This window comes from Spea bombifrons, chromosome 1 (assembly GCF_027358695.1).
Source record: "Spea bombifrons isolate aSpeBom1 chromosome 1, aSpeBom1.2.pri, whole genome shotgun sequence".
Taxonomy (NCBI): Eukaryota; Metazoa; Chordata; class Amphibia; order Anura; family Pelobatidae; genus Spea; species Spea bombifrons.
The window spans coordinates 130768135-130794833 of record NC_071087.1 but is presented as its reverse complement, the minus strand read 5'-3'; the positions used below and the strand labels follow the sequence as shown (position 1 = coordinate 130794833).

Genomic DNA, 26699 nt, shown 5'->3' with positions numbered 1-26699 from the left:
CATAGTTCAGGCATTATAACCACATGTGTACAAGGGGGGAAAAACAGACATTTTGCTAGCCATTAAACAACTTTAAATTGGAAATATGGTTACTCGACAGAACTACGTATATATTTTTACATTATCATTTTGAGTAGATGTGGAATTTATAAGCAGATTATAGCTTTTGCCTATTGATAGAGTTTAAGCAATCTGGTTTGGTTATTCTTCCGTATTTTTTTTTTCATGGAATATCACAGGGTTTCATGATGTGGTTTCATGTTGATAATACTTGTTTGTATATTTTGAATTGTCTTCAAAAATATGTCCAATGCCAACTACATTTAAAACATGTTTTTAAACAATGTTTTTACTTTGTGTTCGTCAACAATAACATATTTTACATACAATTTAAATGTAGAATAAAGCAATGTAAATATGACACCAAAGGCATACATATTGTGTCTCTACCTCCATGTCACACATTAAATCTGTAGCAATATTATTCTCTGATTTTTTCAATTTCTTCCTACTTGTTACCATTAGGTCTTCCTACATCCTGCAGGCCTTTCAAACCACAACACATAGAATATTATTATATATTATATTTTACTGGATAAATAAAAAGCCTTTTTTAACCCACCTCTCCTCCCATAGCACCCATCTAATGGTTCTCTAGTAAAGGTTTGTGCCTACTTCAGCACAGAGAAGCATGTAAACGTTTTCTTACTTTGTTCTTTCCTTCAAAGTTCTGATGATGTCATGTGATCAGCGATGATCAGTGATCTCCCATTTAACTAGCCAATTGAGCAGTGGCACTACAGGAAGCCTGATCTGATTGGCTTCCTGCTATGCAGCAGAGGGGCTCTCGTCCCCTGTATCTATCGCCCGCACCACTGTATGCCAGTGCTGGCCTTCAGAAGCCAAACAGTGCAGTACATGGAACATGCATGTCTGTGGTGATGGCTGTACACATCCAGCAAAATATTTACCTTCTGCGCTGCCTCAGCCGCTGATGTCATATACCAGCATTCAGTGTCTTAAAGTGCAATGTACATTGACCTGCAAAAGTTATGGAATGTGCCTAGCGTAATAATAGGTACAAGGGTTTTTATCACCTCCACCTTTGTAAGTTAAGCCAGGAGTCATCTCACTGTCATTAGGATAGGACTGAGATCAAATATATATGCTGTAGAAGTGCACAGCCCACAGATGACATGAATACATACTTTTTACATACCCAAAGGCCACAAGGCACTTGTTCTCGATGCCCTCCAAGTAGTTTACGCCTGATATATTGTTCTAAATGTGTGATCTGCAATGAGAAGATATAAATGCATTATCGCAGTTTTAATACTGTGAACTGTAAAGGTGATATAGCTAAAACAATAAAAGTGGACTAAGTACCTTTATACTCAACAGTATGAATCATTTGACAAAGATCAGTTCATATTATATATAACCTTAACCGTATATATATATATATATTTATATATATATATATATATATATATATATATATATATATATATATAAAACCTTAAGCAGTGATTGCATCATCTAAAAAAAATTGTTTTACAATATATTACACTAGATATTTAACTGTACATGACCTTGTACACAACAAAAGTTGAACAATGCTATAAGGGAATAATGTTATATTGTTAAAGAAACTTTTAATCAAATGTATTATTTGGTTCACATTCAAGTTTACTTAGGTTTCATATAGTTTTCCAAAGTGAAATATTACCTCTTGGCTGATCTATTGACATCAAGGGCCCAGTAAATGTTTTGTTTTCTTAAATGTAATTTTGGTGTAGTAAAACTCCATGTTATAAATGAATTAATTGATAATTCATCAATGTGTGATATTGATGCAATCTTCACTGAAATGGTCGAAATAGATATATTAATCAAACTAATTCCGTTTAAATGAGTCACATAAAGAGTTTTAGGAAATATTCCTGCCTAGGCAATGCTGAATTATTTGCATTGTGAGACTATTATTCTGTTGTACATTATAGATAAAGTTATAAGAAAAACAAATAATAAACAAAAGAAATATATTGTGCTAAAGGTCATTCACAACGAGCGGCTTTGTTCATAATAAGCACTGATATTTGGTCATGAATGTCATATAATCAATATTACTTTGTTCAGAGAAACATAAACGTTAAGACATTGACTTTACTTGTTAGCTATAGATTGTGCTTGTAATTTTTATATTTACATTTTGGTTACTATTCCTGTATAGGAAATTGCATGAAATGTTGATTTAATTAATGTACGGTCCACACGTGCCTTTTTTTTTTTTTTACCAGGGACCTCATATAACCCTGGAATATTCTTGAAAACAGGGCCATTTTAAACCAGTGTTTGTATTAGTCTAGTTTTGTTATACCCTTTGAATGTATGTACTGTAAGAAGAGCTGCATAAATTGTTGGTGATTAATAATAATAATTTACAACTTTATACTTGCTGTTCTCCTATCCAAGTATTTTGATTTTTAGATGTTTTGTATACTTTACATAACTTCTGCTTTGTTGTTTCTGTTCTCTGATTCATTCTGAAAAAATGAGATTTTTTTATCTTCCATTTTTAACATACCCAAGTATCCCTGTTTAAGGGGGGGAATTCAAATGTTTCAAATACATCGACATCTACATTTTACAAAAGTATCATAGTGCTTCTAGTGTACTAATTTTTCCTGCTTTAAAGACTCAAACCTTAATCAGCATACCTGGAAGCTCTCCAAGTTTTGCCCATGGACCATGGGAGAAATTTCAGAGTCCCCAGGTCACCACCGGACAATTTGGGGTCACAGAAGTGGTGTTTTGACATGCCCCACTCACCTCCATTTTCCCCTTAAAAGTGGTGTGTCCTGCAACTTCACTGGGATCACCCACCAACATCAGGTCAGGTTCCCAGGTATCAGTCCTTTGTCTGAGTGTAGGTAAGTGGACCAGCCTCCTCAGTAAAGTAAAGCTTCCTTACATTACATCCATACCTCTGTCCCTATAATTTTAGATTATGACCTCTTGTTCTCCTCCTTTGAAAATAATTCCTCATCATTTTTAGCATGCAAACTAGACTTTTTCAAACTAGGCAATTTGCATTGCAAATTTACAGAATTTTGGTAAATTTAGCAATCTGTACGAAGCCTCGAAAACGAGGCCAGACCTCCCCACGAATTGAACAAAAGCAAACAGCTCAGAATTTTCATCTGCAAATAAACCAATCCCGTTCCCGGGATCAAAAAATACCCTTATTATAACCCCACCCTAAAACATAACTTTTATTAATATGTTTATTAAAAGGTATAACCAAAAAAAGATTTAGCCATTAGCCCAGACCTCTGATGAAGCTCTGAGGAGCGAAACATGTCAGGAGGGCTACTTGTCTGAGTTTTTAATTAGCCTCTGTCACTGGTCATAATTGAATTATTTCTGTTGTTAGGACTGCAGCCATCAACAGTATGTATAACCTAATATTAGTGTTACACAGCTTATGTTACTGTGACGTATACCTTTTATGGTGGGACTGGTGACACTGGTGTTTTTAAAAATCTTTTTTTGGTTATACCTTTTAATAAACATATTAATAAAAGTTATGTTTTAGGGTGGGGTTATAATAAGGGTATTTTTTGATCCCGGGAACGGGATTGGTTTATTTGTAGTCGTAACTTACCCTTGTCCCCGCTGGGGCATTATTTTGGAATTGAATTTTCATCTGAAATCAGTGGGTCCACACTCATTCACATTCACTTTCTTTCTCACACTCTTGAGAATGTTTCCCTACCTTCTCTGCCATAAAGATCCACTTCCGCATTGTCTTTATCTTGTCCCGTCTCTATTCTATTTTCAATCCTTAATCTGCTATCTTGCTTTTTCATCTGCATCTGCATGGACGTAACCCGGCGCCAACTTCCTCCCAAATGGCGGCGCTGCAGTGACATCCTCCTCCATCTTCCAGTCGAGGAAGAGGACGTCACCGCAAGTGCAGCCATATTGCCCTCAGTTCACGTGAAGGCATAAGGACGGCCCTTGTGGTGACGTCCTCTCTTCTGCACTTGTTTGTATCAAGAGAGCGAAAGCTGTAAGAGCAGGAGATCTGTGATGGAGAGCAATTAGAGGAAGAGCTGTAATGGTGAGAGGGAGGAGTGTGTGAGAGTGTTAACATAAAACATATTTGCACAGAAGCTTGAAGACTTCTTGAGGGTGGAAGAGGAGGAGATAGAGAAAACAAAAGAGGATAAGGTGAGAGAGGGAGCAAAAGAGGAGGAGAAGGTTTTAGAGGGAAAGGAGGAGGAGAGGGAGGATTTGGGGAAGGTGAGAGAGGGAGAGAGGAAGCAGGTAATATGTGTATGGTGTTAGAGTGAGTGTGTGTGAGCAAATGGTCTAAGCATGTGTATTAGAGCAGACTATTAGCACTAGTGTGTGTGCCAGTGTATGTTTTCAAGGGTGAGTCTGGAGTTAGTGGGCAGGGAGAGAGGGAGTGTGTGTAATTGTATAGTATTTCAGTGAGTGTATTTCTTATTTACTGGGAGGGAGGCAAAGAAATACTGGTGTCAAATGCACTAGATATGCCATTGTTAGTACTAATTATAAATATATAATATATATATATAAATATTTCCAATGGGCAGTATGAAATGATAGATGTGTCTTAATATATTGTGTCGCTTGGATATTTTTATCATTTGTCATGCAGTATGTGCCAGATTTTTTCCCTAATTATGTATTATAAAAAAACTCATGTCATTGCGTTGAAATCCCATGAGAGCCATAAATGTTATATGTACCTAAAGTCTGATAGTCCTAATTCCCATGTTGACGTTGCATGCTGAAACGGTTCTACAGGAGATATTAAAGTATGGCTAAGGAGCAGAAACACAAAGTGTGTGTAATCTATTTTGTAAAGTTATGTAGTAGTCATGGCAAATGTATATAGCAGCGGTGTGTCTTTACAGTCATTAAGTTTGGTTAGTTAGTTTGGGCCTAAACCTAACTTGTATGATCCCAGGAATCCCCTGTCCAATGTTAAAACCCAAACTGTCTAAATGCTCTTAAAATACCATGGTCATAGTTAATAATCTCATGAAAAAATCTTGTGTTACTATGAGACAAGGATTTACCTCGAATGCCTGGCTTCCTCACTTTGGGTCAGTGTTGGGTGTTATTTCAATGGCATCTTGGTGTGGCTCTCCCCAGCCCTGTGTCACTGTAGGTGTGCCTTTTGTTATTAATAATATTGATACAGTCTGTTCCTCCATACCCGTGTTGTTACCCAGGTTTCTTGAGGTGTGCTATTTTCCTGTTCAACAACTCAGTTTTGACCTTGGCTTAATAACTAACTTTGATTATTCTCTCTCTGACCCAGGTTGCTCATTGACCTTGAAAGATCTTTGTCTGCCTTGACCTTTTGACCTGTATTTGTAGTATGAGATAGATTTCCTGTAGAAATCTGTAAGCATAAAGTAGCTTAAGGCTCAAACTAAAGAAATGTGATTGTTATAGGCAGAAGACCTTCTCTTTCAGGGCCTTCCTTCAAGCAGATGATATTTCCACAAGCATTAGATTTTTTGATCTATTAGGGGTATCTAATACATGCCATTTCTTTCAAAATAGCCCAAGTAGCAAATAATAGAAACCAGTGATATCATGCACTGAAAACATGTTATTCATAAAGTTATTTCCATTAATAAACATTTCACAGTATAGCATGCATTTTAGCCACTACCTCTGGTGTCAGCTTGCATGCATTCCAAATCCAGGTTTAACCTAACATTGGGGCACCTGAACTGTGAGCCTAGTTGTACAGATGAGTGAGGGGGTTAAATAATATATATATTTATATATATATATATATATATATAGATATAATAAAACTTTTACAGAGGCACAGACACTAAGCCATGCCCCACATTCCCAATGGTTCACACCTAGCTGAAATAATTGATTACATTACAGATATGCAGGGCCAGCCCTGCCATGGAGCAGAGTGGGGCAATTGCCCCAGGCGGCACTTTGCCACCCCAAGCACCATTTTTTTTTTAAGCAGAGGAGAAAGAGGGGTGCCGAGGGGTTTTCGCTTATCTAGCTCAGTCTCGGTGCCAGCTTGTAACGCTGAGCGCCGGAATGAATATGATGTCATTTCCGGCGCTCAGCAGTGAAGCAGCGCCCACCGCGGCAGAGCAGGGAGATTCTCGCTGCAGGACAAAGGGGGGGGTAGGGTAGATAATGATAAGGTAGGGAGAGGAAGGGTAGATAATGATCAGTGGCGTCGGCGGGGAGGGGGGCGTCATTTCAAACTTCGCCCCAGGCGGCACTATGTCTTGGGCTGGCCCTCGAGATATGCTATCAAACACAATACACATGTTTGCTTTAAAATATATGATTTGGGCTATACTTGCACGAGTACTCAAAGTTGTTGTTTTTTTGTATCACATAGCTAAACTGTGAAATGTCTTCTTATGATGTAGTGCCAGTAAAGTAATCACAGTCCCCAGGCAGACCTATGAGGAGGTTCCAGTCCTTGTCTCTAATCAAAGCACATCATTTGTTGCTTACCATGACTTTTTCCCTATCTTGCATGAACATATTTACCTGTAATGGATTTTATCTGCATGTCTTTTCATGGTATCACAGCTGATCCATGACTACTAAGAAGCAACATATCTCTGCAGACAATTCCGAAATTGTTTGTTGTTATATCTGTCAAATAATGAGCAAAGAAGGGTATCATGTAGCAGCCATATGTATAAGAAAATGGAAACTGCTTTCGGTACCCCAGACAAGTGAGAATCTAGAGTGGTACATGGTGGGCAATTACTGGAAATAGGCAACATAGTGAAAAGAGGACACAATCATAGATAGCAGTGACATTATTGTTGTTGGACAGATATAAACCAGATTTGCCATTTTTTCCAGATAACAGATACTGTAAATGAATACATTTATTAAGCCTCTCCACCTGGCAGATTTTGTTAAGACCAATCCTAGATGAAAAGAATGTCATGTGACAGTCTGTACTGTTACATTTAATATATATGTACGTTAGTTACATTTAATATTTGGTCTAATTGATATCCTTTCCATCCCATTGTCTCTCAAATTAGAAATAATTGTAGTTGTATTTTTAAAAAAATCTGTATAAATAAAAGTCCATTGATGTGATGTGTCACACGGATTTATAGTAATAAAAATGTAGCAATCAATGTGCCAGTGTTTTGGGGCTGGCTGGGAGCAATACGCAAGGGTGTGGGGGCATTAATTCACAAGCGGGTGCTGGCTGGGGCATCACATTACTTTAGTATTGATTTATACTAAAGTGGGGCTGTCTGGTGGGATAAATATACAATGTGGGACTGGCTGGGAGCATAAATACACAATGGGGGGCTCTCTGGATTGAACTAATACACATTGGGGCTGGCGGCATCAATACACAAGAGGGCCAGCTGCGGCCTTCACATAAATCAGTACCAAAGGGAAACCATCCGTGGAAGCCCTCCGGATGCGGGTGTCAGTGTGGCAGAGCCTGTCCTGGTGTCTGGGTTTGGGTGGCAGTGTTGCAGAGCCAGTCCTGTTGTTTGGGTGTTTGGGTGTCGGTGTGGAAGGGTCTGTCCTGGTGTGTGTGTTTGGGTGTCAGTGTGGCAGGGCCTGTCCTGGTGTGTGTGTGTTTGGGTGTCGGTGTGGCAGTGCCTGTCCTGTTGTGTGTGTCTGGGTGGCACAGCCTGTCCTGGTGTATTTAGTCATCTGTTTTCTGGCCCTTAAATAAAATTGAACTATTTAATTTTTACTTATCCAGAGATAAAACGCCCTCCTGAATTTGTAGTCACTTCAGAGGACAAAACATTCTAGGCCCAGAAATCAGTGAGAGCAAAAGTAAAGGTATTGTGTTATTTACTCTATTTCAACCTGCGTATCTTATTAAAAAAGGATTAGTGGCACTAAATTGTGGCTTCAGGGGTCCCATGTATGATGACTTTTTTTTAGTCACATTGCTCCGCCTAGAGGATTGGCTGAGCTCGACAATTCAGTTGGGGTGGTCTGAGGTCTGAGTTTCTTCCCTGCTGTGCTGTGAGTCTGTGACTGACAGACTCACTCATCATGAGGGTGATCTGACCAGCCAAGGCCCAAGGAGTACCACACTGCCACTATTTTTTTTTCTAAGTACCAACTAAATGGTCAAAGATTAATTACTGTTTTGAATCGTTTATTAAAGATATAGCACTTTATAAATTGCATGACGTTATGATTCATTTATTATATATTTATGTAATGCTAATTGATTACAGTGACAAAAGTATGCTGAAATATAACTAATAGACAACAAGAAATGGTATATTACATTTGTCAGAATTTGGTTTAACAAAAAATAAATAAAAATGGGCTGCTCGGTCTTAAATGCCCAGGGTACTTCCTGTTAACTATCATTTCAATGGGCTAATATAAGATGCAAAAAAAGTGATTTGTCAGATCTTATGTGAAAAAAAATATATTTCATATGATACAATCTTTAGTTAATACAGTGAGCTAATGTAAACATGCATATGGTAGGCAGTTTGAGGCTTTTTATTGTATCTAGACTAGATATGGTGAATGCTGCTTATCTGCAGTCAAGTTCTAGGTTCCTATCTTTACTTTGACCGGTGTGTAATAGCAATATATACTTACCCATTTCAACATAGTGTTGTTGTATTTTTTTTTTTTTTGGAACACAGATTTGTTGACAACATGTCCCTAATTTTCAAAAGCAAACATTAAGGAGGAAATTTACCAACCTGTTACTTGTATCAGGATTTTTGGAGCAGGCAACACTATGGGCATTATGGGCTGCTGCTTGATTTAAATCACATTATTGGTCGGTATGAAACAGGTTATATTGCAGTCAATAGACATTTTGAAACTGTATCTCAAAAAGAACACATTTATTTATCTTCTACAATGTTGAATGTATGCAGAGCAACTAGCATCACCACCCGTGGATTTCCAGGACTAGATTTATACACCCTGGGAAGGCTAGAGTTCTACAAGGAACATTCGCATAGCATATTATATGATTAGGCTCCTGATGTTGCGATACCCACATCTTTATAAAAACTGATTTCAATATGCACTCAAAGCATCATTCACATGAAATAAGTATTGCCTAATAAATACAAATGTCTTTGAACAGACTCTGAGAAAGTGATTATAGTCTTCCAAAGTAAAGCAGCATCACTCTTCACCTCTCTCAGTGGCATATTCTGGCCTAGGTTTAATCATTCTACCTATAGTGTCACTGCTCAACGCACCAGCTAAAAGGGAGATCGTTGATCATGGCAACCTGCCCATTAGCTGCATGGAGGACTGTGCCAAGTGGGCACAACCTCAGTAGCGTGCACACGTCCTTAAAAAGCAGAGTGTAGGATGTGGCGCCACATCCCTGTGTTAAGAAGAAGGAATGCGGCACAAAGAGGGCTCTACCCTGGTTTACACCTAGGACAATGCTGAAAATGTATTAAGTTTACACCATTCAGATTCATCTATGGATGTAACTAGTGTGTCTCCTTTTAAAGGGAATTATTTTAAAATAAAATCAAGTTAAAATGAAATGATTTATTCTTCTTCTTAATGGCAGAATTAAAAAAAATACATACGGTATATTTAGTACCTGAATTCTTGCACTCAGCAGAATAAAGTTTAGCCAGTTGAGTCATCAACATTTAACTGAGTCATTCTGGTTTTAAAGAATGACTATAAACTTTTCCATTGCAGAGAATTTGATGAGTTAAGAATGAATTTATGTGAATCTGTTCTATGAATATTCCATTCCACATTTTTTCCATTGAGATAATTACTACAATGCTTCTATTTTTGTAAAGCTGATTTCACCAGCAAATCATATAATATCTGAAGGTGATAAGGCGGTAAATGGATTGTTTCCAAATTAAATTGTAATTAATATCAAGGGCAAATATGAGTCAGAATATACAGTGTAATGGCAATAATTGTTGAGCCATCAAGGTGGAGGCCAGCTGCAGTCTTGCAGCTTCTACTTCATGTAAGGTTTTTTCTTTTGGAACAATGCTCACAGACTTGAGTATGAATTCTTCCTTAGGGGAGCTCTCAGGGACAGTAAACACTCATGCATGTTGGGTGAAGCTGTTTGGGGCAGTAAACTGTGCTTTTTAAATGCTTGTAGAAAAAAAATCAGCTACATCACCCATGTTCCTCAACAAGATTAGGAACTGTAGTTTAACAGAAAATGGAGAATTACCCAATGCCAGTTGTTTCATAAAACAGTTTAGTTTGGGGGAACACACTAGTTGACATTCCCGCTAGTAACTAGACTTGGGTGCCGGCCAAATCTTTGTTTTCATCTTCGCGTTCGTCTTCGTGGGGAAAAAAATCTTCGTATTACATTCTTCGTGTTCGTTTTTTTTCTTAGTTTTTTTTAGAAGGGGTTAATGCGGGGTTTACCCGGTACATATTACGCAGCAGCTTTGGCACCATGATTTTAAAGGTCCATACGAGCAACTCTATTGGTCATCGGCAGGGGCCTCCTCTGCCATCAACCAATGAAGTGCACTTTAAATTTTGATGGCAGACGAGCCCCCTGCTGGTGACCAATAGAGTCACTTGTACAGACTTTTAAAATCCTGGTGCCGCAACGTGGCCGAGGGGGAGATCACTGGTCTCCCCGCTCCAAGAGTTAAAGACAATGGTCTCCCCATGCCGTCAGGAGTTAAAGGGCAGTGCGAGCGAATCTATTGGTTGCCTGCATTTAATCAGTAACAGGAAAGTTCTGCCATTGAATCATCGGCAAACCTTTGCACTAATGGATCTGAATAGTCCCCTGCATGCAGCATTCATCAAGCCAGCACTACAGCGGATTGGAGGTGATTATATCTTCAGCCAAACACATCTTCTGCGTGGCATTAAGTTGGGGGGTGGAAAATGGCAATTGCATATGTGGCGATTTTGCTTAATCCTGCCATGCATTTGAAGAACGGGCAAAACAAAGGTTAGAAATGGCCACGCATTAAAGTGGATATGATGGCTGGAATGTCCCTTTAATTATGTATGTAAAAGTTTTGTTTTTGTGTATAGTTTATCCAAAGGAGACTAAGTAACCTCCAGTGGCGTCGGCAGGGGGGCCATGCCCCCCCTACATCACGCTGTGCCCCCCAATTGAAACAACACCTTTTTTTCGTGCGACCATGATAGACGCGGAGTAGAGAGTGAGGCGCCGAGCAGTCGCTCAGGAATAAGTTTTCAGCAACCGTTCGGCGCCTCTCACTCTCCTCCGGTCTCCTCTGTCTTGGTCGCGGCAGTGCAGTGAGACAAGGGCCTCACGCTCCCACCGCAGAACTTCTACAAGGTAAGTGAACTTCAAAGGGGGGAGACGGTGTATAGTGAGAAGGGGGAGAGAGGGTAAATAGTGAGATGGGGGAGAGAGGGTAGATAGTGAGGAGGGGGTAGATAGGGAGAAGGGAGTGAGACGGGGGAGATAGGAAGAAGGGAGTGAGAAGGGGTAGATAGGGAGAAGGGAGTGAGAATGGGTAGATAGGGAGAAGTGGGGAGAGAGGGTAGATAGTGAGATGGGGAGAGAGGGTAGATAGTGAGGAGGGGGTACATAAGGAGTTGGGGTGAGGAGTTATAGATAGAGAGAAGGGAGTAAGAAGAAGTAGATAGGGAGAAGGGAGGGAGAGGGGGTAGATAGTGAGAAGGGAGGGGGTAGATAGTGAGAAGGGAGGGGTGGGGGTAGATAGTGAAAAGGGAGGGAGAAGGGGGTAGATAGTGAGAAGGGAGGGAGAGGGGGACAGATAGTGAGAAGGGAGGGAGAGGGGGCAGATAGTGAGAAAGGAGGGTAGCAAAAATATTGAAAGAGTCAGATGAGAGAGATAATGAATGGATTAATGGGTGGATGCGTTGTGTGAATCAGTGAGAGAATAAATGATTGTGTGAATGATTTGTGTGAAATAAAGTGAATTAGTGAGTGACTGTAAAAGTGTTTGTGTGAATCATTGATAATTGATTTGTCAAAAAGGCAAACAGGGTATAAGCAGGGTGTTTAAGCATTGGGGACAAAGATGGCACAGGTAGCGTGTTTATGGAGCAAAGATGGCACAGAGCAGGCTGTTTGGTGACAAAGATGTTGTACTCTGGGCTATTTGGGGACAATGTTGACTCATGCTAGGCTGTTTGGGGACAAAGATGGTACGTCCTATTAAGGTGATGGTCAGGTTCTATGTTGGCAATGTGGATGCCAAAGCTGCCCTTTAGGGTGTGCAACCTGTGATCTATACCTGTAATTTATAGGGTTTTATCTATACCTTTAATGCTGAGTTTTTATGTGAATTCCAATTGATCTATAACTGCAAAGCTGGGTTTTGTGTTATTCTGTTGATCTATATCTGCTATCCTATGTTTCCAGCTATGTATACGTGCAAATACAGGGTTTTTATGTCTTATTCAGTTGCACGTGCTGTTTCCATGTGTTGTTTATTTGTTCTATACCTGAACTACAGGGAGTAAGTAAAAGAGAGGTGTGGTTTAGCAAATGAGGGGACAAAGAGACTCTGGGGATGATTACGGGGGAGAGGACCTCTTAATGTCACAGTGCAGTCAGAAGGAGGGAAGACTGTACTGACTCTCACAGTCTTCCCCTGATCTGCAGTTAGTTTGGCAAATATTTTTTTTATTTATATATATTCGCAGCAGGGTCTAATATTTATATTTATATTGGCAGCAGGGGCTAATATTAATACATATTGGCAGCAGGGGCTAATATTTATATATATTGGCAGCAGGGGCTAATATATTTTTTTTTATATATTGGCAGCAGCGTCTTATATTTATATTCATATTGGCAACAGGGTCTAATATTTATACATATCAGCAGCAGGGTATGATATTAATATATATCGGAAGCAGGGGCTAATATTTATATACATCGGCAGCAGGGGCTAATATTTATATATATTGGCAGCAGGGTCTAATATTTATATATATCGGCAGCAGGGTATAATATTAGTATATATTGGCAGTAGGGTTCAATATTAAAGAATGAAAAACAACTGCTAGTTCAGCTGTTATTTTTATTGAATCATATTTCAATCAAGGTCTTTACTTCAAAGAGATAAGTACATATTATGTAGTTAAAAATGCATGTCTAATGTGTGTGTATATATATATATATATATATATATATATATATATATACACCGGTATATATACACACATAGAGTGTATATGTAGCATTTCATAATTGCCCCCCCTACTTTGGTCCCTGTCCCCCCATGCCCCCCCCCCCCCGTAAATATGAAAGCTGGAGACGCCACTGGTAACCTCTAATGCTTTTAATGTCACAAAGATGTGAAGTGGCACTTAGTGGGTTAAAACAACATCTTGTCTGCTCCTGGTATTATTATCTTGTTGTGCAAGCACATTTTCCAGTTAATTATGTAATCTAACCTTAGTTACCTTTGTCATTCCTATTTTCCATACATTACTCTACAAAGGTCATATCAATGATGGAACAGCAGGCAAATCTTATATCATATAACAAAGCAACAGGATGCGTTCATCTGCATTCCAGCTGACTGACTATTAACAATCACACACATATGTTTGTTTGCTCTCTTTGGTTATGTCATAGGTATTTGCTTGTTGTTTTTTTGTTTGTTCTGTTTATAATGTTTATATCTGTTGAGTGTTGTCTGTAAATAATATTATTATGCATTTCATAACAATTTGTCTATAACAAAAATAGAGCCAGAATTTGTTTTATGTACAAGTTCGCAAACAGTCCACTAGAGGCATTTTTTAATAAAATGTAGTACCGTATTTGCTCGATTATAAGACGACCCTAATTATAAGACGACCCCCCAAATCTGAATATTAATTTAGGAAAAAAAGAAAAAGCCTGAATATAAGACAACCCTATAGGAAAAAAGTTTTACCAGTAAATGTTAATTCATCTAAACTATTTTTTTTTAATAAAAGCTATGATTGAGAAAAATATTTTGGTTTTATTTCCTTCTATTTTCCAACCTGCCCCCCAGTTATGCACATCTGCCCCAGAAATGCCTTATACCCCCTATATGCCACTGTGCCCCATGATATGCCTTTTAATCCGCTAAATGCCACTGTGCCCCATGAGATGCCTTTTAACCCTATATGCCCCTGTGCCCCATGATATGCCTTTTGACCCCCTATGTGCCACTCTGCCTCCAGAAATGCCTTATACCCCTATATGCCACTCTGGCATTTAGAGGGTTAAAAGGCATTTCTGGAGCCAGAGTGGCATTAAGGGGGTTAAAAGGCATTTCACAGAGCACTCTGCCTCCAGAAATGCCTTATGCCCCCTATTTGAGGTCTGATTATAAGACGACCTCGATTATAAGACGAGGGGTATTTTTCAGAGCATTCGCTCTGAAAAAAACCTCGTCTTATAATCGAGCAAATACGGTATTTCACTATATACCGGTACTTTTTTCAGTGTGTCATACTATATTTTGGCCAACAGTGAAAAGCATATGAGGTATCAGGTATCGGGGTTGCTACATTACTGGACCATGTGTATGGTATGCCTTCATTGCATATACACGCCATATGTACTTCTCTCATACTTTTCCAAGCACAGTTGTGGCTGGAAAGATCTGTGAATCTTCAACTTAATTCCACTTTTTCAAACGTATTTAATTCAGCTTATCTGTTTAAACATATCGCAATATCAATATTAGAGTCGTTCTTATGGCCCTGTAGGCATTTGCCTATAGGTTCAATTTATTAGTGTGTGCGATGATATAAAAACATTATTTTTCTAATAAGTTGCAGATTACAGTCAGGTGCTGTACTGGGCAGCACCCCAGCCACCCCCTAGGTCCTACCTCCCCTGTCACCATTCCACACAGAGAGTTCAGAAGAACAACCAGAGGACTGGTTACTGGCACATAGAGCAGAGGCACACGCATGGTGTATGACTGTCTTATAGGGGTACCTGCCCCCAGCTTTGCACCAGAGGGACCCTTTTCCCGTAACTTCTATGCCTGGCAAATCGGGATGCCAGGGGCGAAGCATCTGAGGAAGCATCCCTGACAGCTCTGCATGTGCGTACAATTCTGCACATATGCAGTATGCATTCTCTGGTGTACTTCGGAGAACGATTTCGGGACCACGTGATTGAGTGTTAAAATGGGGACATTACTGCGCAAATCGGGACATTTGGGAGTCATGTTGTTATTATTTATGGATCAATATAATACCATCATATTCTGCAGCACTGTAGGTCTGAGCTAGTATATACTGCTGGGCTTAACATAAACTATATCCTCCTGTCCTTTTCTTCCCTTTTATCTCCATCTGACAAAATGAGTTAGGGAATTTCAGAGAATAAGTACAGCACAGATTAAATCCTGGGTACACAACTGGGAAGACATGATAATGCTTGAAGAGTAAGTTATGGACAGAGCAAAGAAGATGGTTAGGATTGCTTTTAGAGAAAAGATCACATATATTGTGCTTCTGTGTCATGTTCTAAAATGAATTGGGAGACAGTGGATGTACTGACACAATGGGGCAACAGATGAAAGGCAAAGGTATAAGAACATTAGTCTTGCAAATTATGTTCAGAATGTTTTAGAGTAGTGGAATTGGGGAGGCCAGTTATCAAGTGGTTGCAGTAATCCAAACTGAATATCACACGGCAATGAATTAGTAATTTAATAGTCCCTTGTGTGAGGAAAGGAAGGATTAGGTAGATATTTTGCAGATGAAGGCAGCGGGTGAATATTTGGATGATTGGGGTTAAGGAAAGAGTGGGGAGCCAAGTATTGGGCTGTTGGGTAAATTGTAGAATTCTTAACAGTGATAGAGATATTAAGAGCTCGGGATAGAGGAGATAGGGAATAATGAGGTGCTAACTCTTTGAGATGTTAAGATGTAGGTAGTAGGATGCCACCTAGGATGCAATTACAGAAGGACAGTTAGTGATGCAATTAGAGGAGAATGGAAAGGTTCAGGAGAGAAAGGGTAGATTAGCCTCTTGTTAGTATAGAGGTGGCACTGGAAACCCAAAGAAGAGATTACTTTTTCCAAGAGAGGAGGGTTACCTAGAGAATAACCAAGCCTTGAGGCAATCCAGTAGAGGGTGGAAAGCACAATGAACAAATGCCAGAGATGTAGAAAGGTCATTGTACATTTAGTTGAGCATTATCTATACCTAATACTGTTCCTCCCAGTATAATATTGCCAACACATTTTTATTTTTTTAGCAGTAGTCTTTGTGCCTGGTGGTGCCTAGTAAGAACTTAATATTACAGTTTTTATTACACGATTTATGAAAAAATATCGTATATTAACTACCATTGTACCTTATTTTTTTTAGATGTGCCTTGTTCAAATGTTCTTGTAGAGGATGGCTCACCATGTTAGTCCATGGCTATGATTTTACTGCAACACGTAAAGGGATAGCATGCATTACACCCTGCTGAGAGGTTTTGCACTGGAGCTGACTGGATAGAAATAGTTGGGAATGGGGAAAGGGGAAATGCATATATCTCAGCTGTCATATGCATTTAATCAGTCTTCTTTGTATTGGAGATGCAAAATTGGACTTATCTATATGATACCGCTCCCAGATAGAAGCATTATATGTATTAAAGGATAAAAACATGGTATTTTCATTTGATTATGTTGGTAACCATTTGGTTGTAAATAAAGTAAATATGAACATAGGCCCTATAGAAACCCTTTAAAATGTACAAGGTAAGACATTTTTGTCATTGATGTTCCTTTGATGGCTGTTAAGATAATGTCTTTATGTAAATATCATAAGGTTGACTGCATATGGATTATATGAGTGAACTGTGTCTCCTTTGTGTGTGGTGTTTTTGCCAGGTGCTTCAAGAACCAAACAGAAAGCCACATTTAAAAGCACATAATTATGATACAGGTTATTTGCAACAGGTGTTAAACCTACGCATGGGGAATTGTGCAAATACAAGGCCTTGTTAACATTTTTTCCAAATGACAGTGACATCTACAATATTGCAGTCACAAGACCCAATTTTCCATTAAGCAAAGAAGGGACATGTTTCTTTCACCTTAGATTTATAGGATTTTGGAAAGATAAATACATAAAACAATATTTAGAGAATTGCTACTTTTTGGTGACACGTGCAGCTGAAGTCTACCTTTTACTATTATAATAGCTAGATACATAATCTACACACCTCATGAAAACAGGGTTGATGTGCAAAATTCACACAAAGGTTACAGCGTATGTATATGTATATTGGCAAAGTCTCCTGATAATCATATACATTGCCTGCTCCCTTGCATGGATCTTAGGGATGCCACAAAGTCATTGTGACCAGGTAACACCCCCTCTTTCCTCACAATGCATGCAGTGGTTCCCATGCTATCCTTAGGACCACTTTGAAGAAGTAACCAACTATGTCTATTTTCTGAGACAGCTCACTATGGAGTGTATGCGCATAAGTAAACCTGCAAATTTGCAGGAGGTTTGAGCATGCCCACTATGCATTATGCAATGCCAAGTGATAACTTCTTCCAGCATGAATGTGTACCTATATGTGTGCATGAGCATGGATGTGTATGTGAGCATGGATGTGTATGTGAGCATGGATATGTATGTGTGTGTGGGCATTATTTTTAATGTAATGAATCAGTATAGAACAGAAGTTCAAATTTGATGGCAAGGCCATTTGGAGCATCTAGTCTGTCTACATTTTCCAGCTGTAAACCCCTTATTTGGTACATACTCAGGATAACCTTATGCCAATCCCCTGCATATTTAAATTCTCTCAATATGTTAATCTTTACCATCTCTCCTGGAATATTACACATTTTGTACTTTACTAAATTATTTTTGGAGTTAAATTGTTTCTATCACATCTCTCATCCTTCAGACAAGCTACACATATTGAGATCATTAAGCCTTTCTTACACTCATACCTGGGAACATCCCAGGATAAGCTATCAGGAGCTCTCCCTCTTCCGGTGGACTGACTTCCTGAAGGAGCAGAGATTGCCACGCTTAGGGTTGGGTCTATCCACAGACATAATATAGAGAGAGGGAAGTGGGTAGGGTGTCAGCATGGCCAATCCTCATTCCCCTGGCCAAAGAAAGAAGAAGCTCACCCGGAGAGTTTTATCAACACCAGATGATGAGTTAACATATATGAATGTCCATAAAGGAATGCCTACTTGCCCTTGAAATATATACATTTAAGCTGAGGGGTATAAAGATGGCCTTACCCCTGATGTCCAGCATTAAATATTTGAGCTGCATACCACACCTGACTCAGTGGGTAGGTAAATAGAAAGCATTAATGCATTACCTTTAACAAGAGATAATACCGGTTTGTAACAAACACAGCACTAGATGGAGCTACTTGACAATTGCATAGTATAACAAATAAATGGAATAGCTTCCCATCAGAAGTGGTAGAGGCGAATACAAGGGAATTTAAACGTGCAATTCAACACTACTGAAACTAAGACAAGGTCAAGGACTGTCTAACGCCTGATTCTTATATCAGTAAAAATGGGCAGGATAGGTGGGATGAATGGTTCTTATCTGCTGTCAAATTCTATGCTCCTATATGACTGGGATTGTTGGTTTCCTCCTGCAGAAGAAATTTGACTTGGATTTCAATTTCTAAAATGGGCAGTATACTATGTAATGGCAGAAGTGAGCTAAAATGTAAAATCCTCCCAAGAGGGGATTCACCACAGGTAAACCTATTCAAACACTATCACACTTTGTTGTCTATGTTATTCAACATTCTTAGGGTTGTGATTACAGTGGGATATATGCATGTCTTGACTAGTGGCAAATCTCATAAATTTCCTCCCAAGCCTGACTGTAATAATGTTTAATTCACTGTGCGTTTCTCATGTTAAATAAACTACAACATTTTAATCACGTGTAGGTGTGAAGCTTTTAGAAGAGTCAAACTTATAAGACAAAACTCATTCCTGGTTCAGTACATATTTCTCAAAAACATGAAATGTTTCTATGCAGTTCAACTCCTTGCCCTTGCAGGGTCTTCCACTACTAGAATATAAAGATATATGTATATATATACATGGCCTACTTGGAAAGGTAAGTGGGGTGTCTTTGAGGTCCTCTGACTTCCTGCTTTTGGGAAATATAGATTTGGTTGGGATTATTTTGTTGTTTATGGGAAGTTGATCACCCCCAAAAGCATGATGTGTGCTTTTTTTGGGGGGGGGTCTCTTGTGACCGTGTAATGCTGACATACCACACCTGGTATCTATGTGTTCTGGAGAAGTGGGATATTTTATTTTTCTGTTTTCTTTACTGTCCCAGGTATCTCTGTGTGCAGCATCCCTTACAAAACGTGCCTGGTACGTGAAAACGTAGAGAGAGAGAAAACCCAAATTCTGTGTTTGCATTAGATTTGTGTCTGCAGTGGGCCACCTAGAAAAGTGGGTGTCTTTGAAAGTCTCCAGTGATGTGCTTTTAAGGGACTATATGGCTTTTTATGATATTTTGGTGCTAAGTTATAGTTTTACCTCAAAAAGCATGAGGTGCACCTTCCTTATTCATCTGTAAAAAAAACCTTTTTGCACTCTCATGATTTGCGGGGTCTCATGTAACTGTGTAAATATGACATACAACACATATATGGTATCTATGTGCTCAGCAGAAGTATGAAATACTTTTTTGTGTTGTCTTTCTTGTTCAAGGTAGCCCTGTGTGCAGCATTCATCCCAAATTAATGACTGAAGGGTGAAAAGCTAGAACACAACCTAAAAATTCTATGTTCCCATTAGATCTGGGGTGTGCTTTTAGGGAATGTAAAGTTTTGTGGGGTTAACTTTAAATATACTTCTGTGTCTCAAATAGGCATACCTGGGAACGTCTCGGCTCCGGCTACCCGGAGCCTTCCCTTGTGGGATGCGGCCAGGATTGCGCACTGGCGTTGGTGGGCGGTCCCGGTGACGTTGGGGGAGTTCCCGCTGACGTCGGGGGAAACACCCCCATTTAAAAGAAAAAATGGGCAGGGAGCGGGGCGTGTCAAGACCCCGCTCCCGTGACCTGGAGGATTTGGGTCTTGACCAGGAGAACCGGAGGAGCAGCGCTCACCGTCATGCAAATAGGACATGGGCCTAGTAAAGTGATTTGTCAAAATTCCAAGTTTGAAAACTGAAATGCGCATGTTCCAAATTTACCTCACAACATCAAAAATACCATACCCATTATTGCTGTACTCAGAGGAAAATACCGAGTGTTTGAGGAGTTTTGTTTCTTAATTTCTCATTTTTTTTATTTTTTTCATTCTAAATGATGGTTTTTATATAATAACATTTCTAAAGAAAGCCCTACTTGTCATTGAAATTCCCATACTGTATTAGCCACCACCTCTACTGCTGGGAGACTGTTCCATTTATCTATCACTCTCTTAGTAAAGTATAACCTCCTTACATTACATTACATCTGAGCCTCTGACCCTCTAGTTTTAGACTATGACCTCTAACATGGCAATCTATTTCACACATAAGCCCTGAATGGCCGGGGACTACAGCTTTAGTACATTGGGAATGTAAAAAAATGACTTGTGTGCTACTATAAAGTAGTAAAAAAATTGCCTTGTGACATTACAGTTCACACCCTGTGATGTCACCGCAGTGTATGAATATAGCGTGATGCAATGTTGTATATTGCATAAAACACTCCACATTCCTAGCAAACCAGATATTCTTGGCATATAACGAACTTGGCGTTTTCTCGTTCCTCTAGTTGTCCAGGCTTAAATAGTCTCTGTTTCTGTTAATGACCTCCATTTACAAAAGTGAATTTGTGTAGGACCTAGATATATGACGTTTTCTATTCTTGTATCCCAGGACTGAACATCAAGGGGAACATTGCAGAATACAGATAGTGGCAGTCAAACCCAGTAACTCGCTGCAGTTCAAGACTCACATTTGATATATAGCCCTGTTTAAAATCTTATAAAAACTAAATCTAGCTTTTATAGCCAGCTATGAAGATGATAATTCCATATCCCCCCAACTTTTCAAGTCTCTAAATCATCACATCTGTGTTAGGGTGAGGGAGGCATACCTGGGAACTCTTCGGGTTTGGTCCAGAGAAATCCAGGAGATCCCTCTGAGTCGCAGGGTCCTGACACATCCCACTCCCAGCCCATTTCTCCTTTAAATGAGGGTGTTTTCAGCAATGTCAGCAGGACTTCCCACTGATGTCAGTGTCCCGCAAGGAAAGGCTCTGGGTAGCCGGAGCCCACAAGTCCCCAGGTATGGAGTGAGGTTAGAGGCTAGGAGACTGGTCCAGAAATTGGTGTGAATGACACCAGGAGGGGACATGATGAAGACTACCGAACATACCCAAAGAGCCACCTTGTTAGAGTGTCGCAAGGTGGCCATGTGAAAGCTAAAATGATTTCATCCATTGATTTTTACAGCTCCCTAAGCTGGTCAGGGGAGATAAGATGATTTTCCCACCAGGTCCATGATCCCCCTGCTTGACCTGGACTGTCCAGCAAAAACCTGGATACATGGGGGTGCAATTTGATCAGATACAGTAGTGGCAAACATATGCATGGAGTTTTAAAAAATATAAATAACCTTTTTATAATTATTGATCAATAAAGTGCACGTGCAGCAATGATACAAATGTGATTTGACTATGCAGCATGCAATAATACATGAAGTGAGTCTAATCAATTTCAGAAGCCACTTAAATACCTTTCACATGACATCCTAATTTGCTTGCCTTTTAATTAGACTTGTGCATTCGTCTTCGGGCGAACATGAAAACGAACACGAAGAGTGCGTTTTCGTGTTCGTTCCGAAGACATGAAGAAGAGAAGACAGTGCAGGTAAAACGTAGGCGAAGACGAAGACTCACACACGAAGAATCTTCGCCTTCGTCTACTAATCTACCCGGTCCCTCCCCCATCTAACTTACCTTATCTTCACAGCATCGCGGGAGTTGACTGAAGTGGAAATCAGAAGGTTCGTCGTCAGGGGTTACAGGGCAGTGTGAGTGAGCCTATTGGTCACCTGCAGGGTCTTCCTCTGGCATCAAACAATTGGTTGATGCCAGAGGAAGACCCTGCAGGTGACCAATAGGCTCACTTGCACAGCCTTTTTAATTCCTGATTTCCGCTCCCGTTAACCCCTGCAATGCTGCGTTGGATAACGGGAGCAGAAATCTGTAGGGTAAAGGGCTGTGCAAGCGACCAATAGGCTCACTCGCACGGCCCCTTACCACTAGTTGCTAGGCAGAAAAAAAAAGCAACCTGGGACCCTGCTGCACCAGTTAACTTAAAAGTCCGTGCCAGTGACCAACAAAGTCACTGGTACGGACATTTAACTGACACAGCAGGGACACCAGTGGTCTCCCCACTGTGTCAGTTAAATGTCAGTGCCAGCGACCAACAAAGTCGCCGGTACGGACATTTAACTTAGTATAAATAGCTTACTATAACTTCGGACAGAATGCTGCCCTCTGTTGGTTTTACATTAAGTAGCATATGCTTGAAATCCAAAGTTATTCTGCTACTCAACGTAAAACCAACAGAGGGCAGCATTGTGTCCGAAGATATATTAGCCATATGTGGCAATGTGTTCATTTTCATTTATTAATTATTTAAATAAAATATATTTCCATGATCCGCTGGTCTCCCCGCTGCAACAGTTAAATGTCCGCACTCGCGGACATTAATTTTGTCGAACTTCCAAACTCTTTTTTTCTATTTATTTTTTTTTTTTTTTTTTTGTATTAAACTGTTAGACTATGGCTAATATATCTTTGGACAGAATGCTGCCCTCTGTTGGTTTTACGTCGAGTAGCAGAATAACTTTGGATTTCAAACATATGCTACTTAATGTAAAACCAACAGAGGGCAGCATTCTGTCCAAAGATATATTAGCCATATGGGGCCGTGTGCTCATTTGCATTTATTCCCATGATCCTTTCGTCTAACAGTTTAATACAAAAAAAACCAAAATAAATAGAAAAAAAGAGTTTGTAAGTTCGACAAAATTAATGTCCGCGAGTGCGGACATTTAACTGTTGCAGTGGGGAGACCAGCGGATCATGGGAATATATTTTATTTAAATAATTAATAAATGAAAATGAACACACTACCACATATGGCTAATATATCATCGGACAGAATGCTGCCCTCTGTTGGTTTTACATTGAGTAGCATAATATTCTGCCATAGAATATATTAGCTATATATGGTTCTGTGATCATTGGTCACCAGCAGGAGGCCCCCTGCTGGCGACCAATGGAGTTGCTGATACACACATTTAAAGTACTGACGCCAGAGCTGCGTTAACCCCGTATTAACCCCTTAACCGGAAAAAACGAAGAAAAAACGAATATTCGCCCGAAGAGAAGACAGGAACGGGCGAATATTCGCGGAATACGAAGATTTTTTTTCCCCCGAAGACGAGCACGAAGACGAACACGAAGAGCCCCCTGGTGCCCAAGTCTACTTTTAATAGCTTTCTGGCAGCTAGATAACACTGCATGATCGCTTGAGGTGCACTAAAGTGGTCCTACATGTAGTTGTTGCATCTTCACTTCTTCAGCTACCTCCCATCCAATACATACTGCATTCCCGGTGCTCTTTAACATGTGTTCTCCAAACTTTATTTCCCTATCATATTTATCGGTCATATACCATCCTCCAGCCTTCTTTGAATTCCCATTGTTTCTAGTTATACGTGAACCTCTCTCCTCCAGCTTTACATGACTGTCTCAAAAACAAAATACCAAATTTGAACAATAAACATGTAAAATGACACCTTAATATGATAAATATGGCATCCAAAGGAACTGTGAGGTCAGTTGGTCTTAGTCTATAAAAATGATTGCTATAATTATTAGTCCTCCTATTCTCCTTGTACCCCAAATAGTGTTCCTATGTCAAATACCCTAATGAGTTACTAAGACCCTCAAGTTTCCTAATTGGGTGCATTAACCTATCTATCAGGCTGGTATGCCTAAGCCATGGACCAGGAACTCCACACATACTGAATTCACATGTAGTGAAAGCCTGTATGACAATTCTTCCTTGTGTGATGTCAGTCAGCAGATGCCAGAAAGAAAATACCAATTTCTGAAGGGAAAAACGGCAGTGATTGCTCGGTTAACTCACTGCGGAACTCGTTATTTCCACAGTTTATAAATAGCAAACTGGCATTATACCACAAGACTTTTCTCGAAATGTCACAATATGCCTCATTCAGGGCACAAAGCAAATGTCCTCCTACAATCATCAATAAAGTAAGCCCATACAGGATAAAGCAACACATTTACACAGTTGTTTATAGCATCAGGCATTTACTGCATGCAATTAGTTCCTGAAAGTGGAAAACGCAATTATCCATGCTGTAGAATGATTTCTGTGCACTTCTCCTTTGTTCCATTGATCAAGGCTAGCAGTGTTCTACTTATGAGGTTTTATAGATGTAGGTGTTTGTTATCAATTTATGACATAATTTCTATATTTACCCTCTGCTGATAGCTGTCACATGCCTGCCATTATCTGTTAGGTTATCTGTCATCATAACTGCTTAGCATGCGTAGGTCACTACCCTTCCTTCTTTACTCACCTCTGGCAATGTATTTGCTTTTGAAGAGCCTCTCCAAATCAGATGATTAGCCAGATATTATTTACGCAATACTTTCTTTTTTTTAAATTAGATTACCATAACCATTTTCTTTTAGCCACTACCTACTTACATTACTTTTTGTAAAGAACCAACTCTCTTGCTATTAATCATGTCTTAAGGTACACTGTATGACCAAAGGTATGTGGACATGTTTCACGATTACATTTCATACACATCATAAGGAGTTGATACTGGAAATAAATTCATGTTACACATAGGGTCATACACCATATTATTGGATTGGGTCGTAGAAAAAAGGGCTGAAGAACACTGCTGTTAATGCGTTGCCTGGCTTGGATAACCCTAAAAACTCTGGAGTATGTTTTAAGGGCATTTAGCCACAGAATCACTAATTATAGCACGGGCATCACAAATGGCTGTGGACAGCTAGATAAAGTACCCTATATTCACTAGCAATTAGGAGTGTGGCATCCGTGAATGTATATTATTATATTTAGAAAGTTGAGGAGGCTGCCTGGTGTCACTGAAGTGCCTCTTGATAATAAAGAAGGGAAAACTAAATGGAGAGGATAATAATGCATTGCCCTGCAACCTTCTAATATAATGTAAGCTCACAAAAGCAGGGCCCTCTACTCCTTCTGTACCAGTATGTCTTATAGGAGGAGGAAGCAATGATCCGACCAGGTCCTTAATGAGGGAGGATAATTGCTGCACCTCACGGCACCTGATAGCAACGCCACTCAGCAGGGGAGCTACAGGCAACAAGAAACATACAGAGAAGTGGTAATGCATTAAATACTGTGTGTGTATATACGGGGGGGGCAGAATAGAAGATAGAAAGAGGATGAAAAATGTAAAAAGCAAAAACGCAGGAGAAAAGCAAAAAGAGAAAGAATATGGGGAAAAAAGGCGAGGAAAAGATGTTAGAAAAGTGACATGTAAAAAAGAAATTACCAAAGAAGGAAGAAAGACTATAACAAAAGGAAAAAAAGACCACAAGAGAGTAAGTATATAAAAAAAGCTTGATGTAAAAAAATGTAAACAAGAAAACAGTAAGTTAAGATGACAAAGTACAAAGTTTACACATACAGTTTATGTAATGTTACCTTGGTGCTGTCGGCAATAAATACAAAGAATCCAAAGAATAAACCAGTTGCAGGATTTTAACTTTAATTAAATCGTAGTTTATTAATGCATTGACATGTCATTCTATCTTGGAGAATTTTTTCAAGACAACCTTACACGTGTAATAAATCAATAAATGGACGTATAACTAGTACATGGGGGTGTGTATGGGGGGCAGACCCACGGGTGTCTTGCAGGAGGAGGCGCCTAAGGGCTCTATAAAATCCAGCTCCTCCTTAATGCTGGTGCTCTGTTATTCTGGAGCTCTCCTTATGACCCAGTGTCCCTCCTTGATTCCCTACTCCCTGGACTTTGATATGCCTTATTGCCTTCTGTCTGCCTGCCTGTCTGCCTGCGGACCCCTGGATTGTACACAGGCTTTTGCCTTACTGCCTTCTGCCTGCCTGCTGAACCTTGCATTGTGTAAACAGAGTTTTGTCATACTGCCTTCTGCCCGCCTACTTGGAATTTTGTCATAATGCACCCAGGTCCTATTCGGGACATCTTTGAAGTCAGCCAATTTAATTTACCCCCATAAAAAAAATATATTTTTCAAAACAAGAATCCCCAGGGTATTTCAAATGCTTGTATTTTAACACTTTCTATGCTCTAATTCTACCACCAGCCTTTGTCAAAGTTTGTGGTAGTATGTTTATGTTTTTCTTTTTTTCATAGTCCTACAGTATGTTTAGACCCAGGAGAGTTGCCACTGAGCTTTTTTTAATAGAATAAATGGAGGCAGACACTCCCCCTGTTATTCCCACCAATAGGCCGTCAACCTATTTGTCATCTAAAAAGCAGGACATCAGAAGGTTTTCATTCCTCCTTGAAGCAATTGTATTAAACATCATAATCCAGAATGCTTCCCACTGCAGCAGTTCTTTTAAATCGATTTCATCCCCTCCTAAGGGGTGGCACATGGTCAGTGGCAATGGACTAAT

At 39.6% G+C, this 26699-nt stretch overlaps 1 protein-coding gene and 1 long non-coding RNA gene across 3 annotated transcripts in view; one reads left to right on the top strand and one right to left on the bottom strand.

Annotated features, from left to right (window-relative positions):
• GRAMD2B (GRAM domain containing 2B) overlaps nt 1–26699 on the top strand; it is a 48568-nt gene that overhangs the window by 348 nt on the left and 21521 nt on the right. The gene's annotated exons all lie outside the window — the stretch shown is intronic.
• Nucleotides 1251–25877, bottom strand: LOC128503697 (uncharacterized). The gene is made up of 3 exons (XR_008355281.1): nt 25740–25877; nt 25249–25385; nt 1251–1294 (listed from the first exon to the last, which is right to left on the bottom strand). It is a non-coding gene; the product is annotated as an uncharacterized LOC128503697 (long non-coding RNA).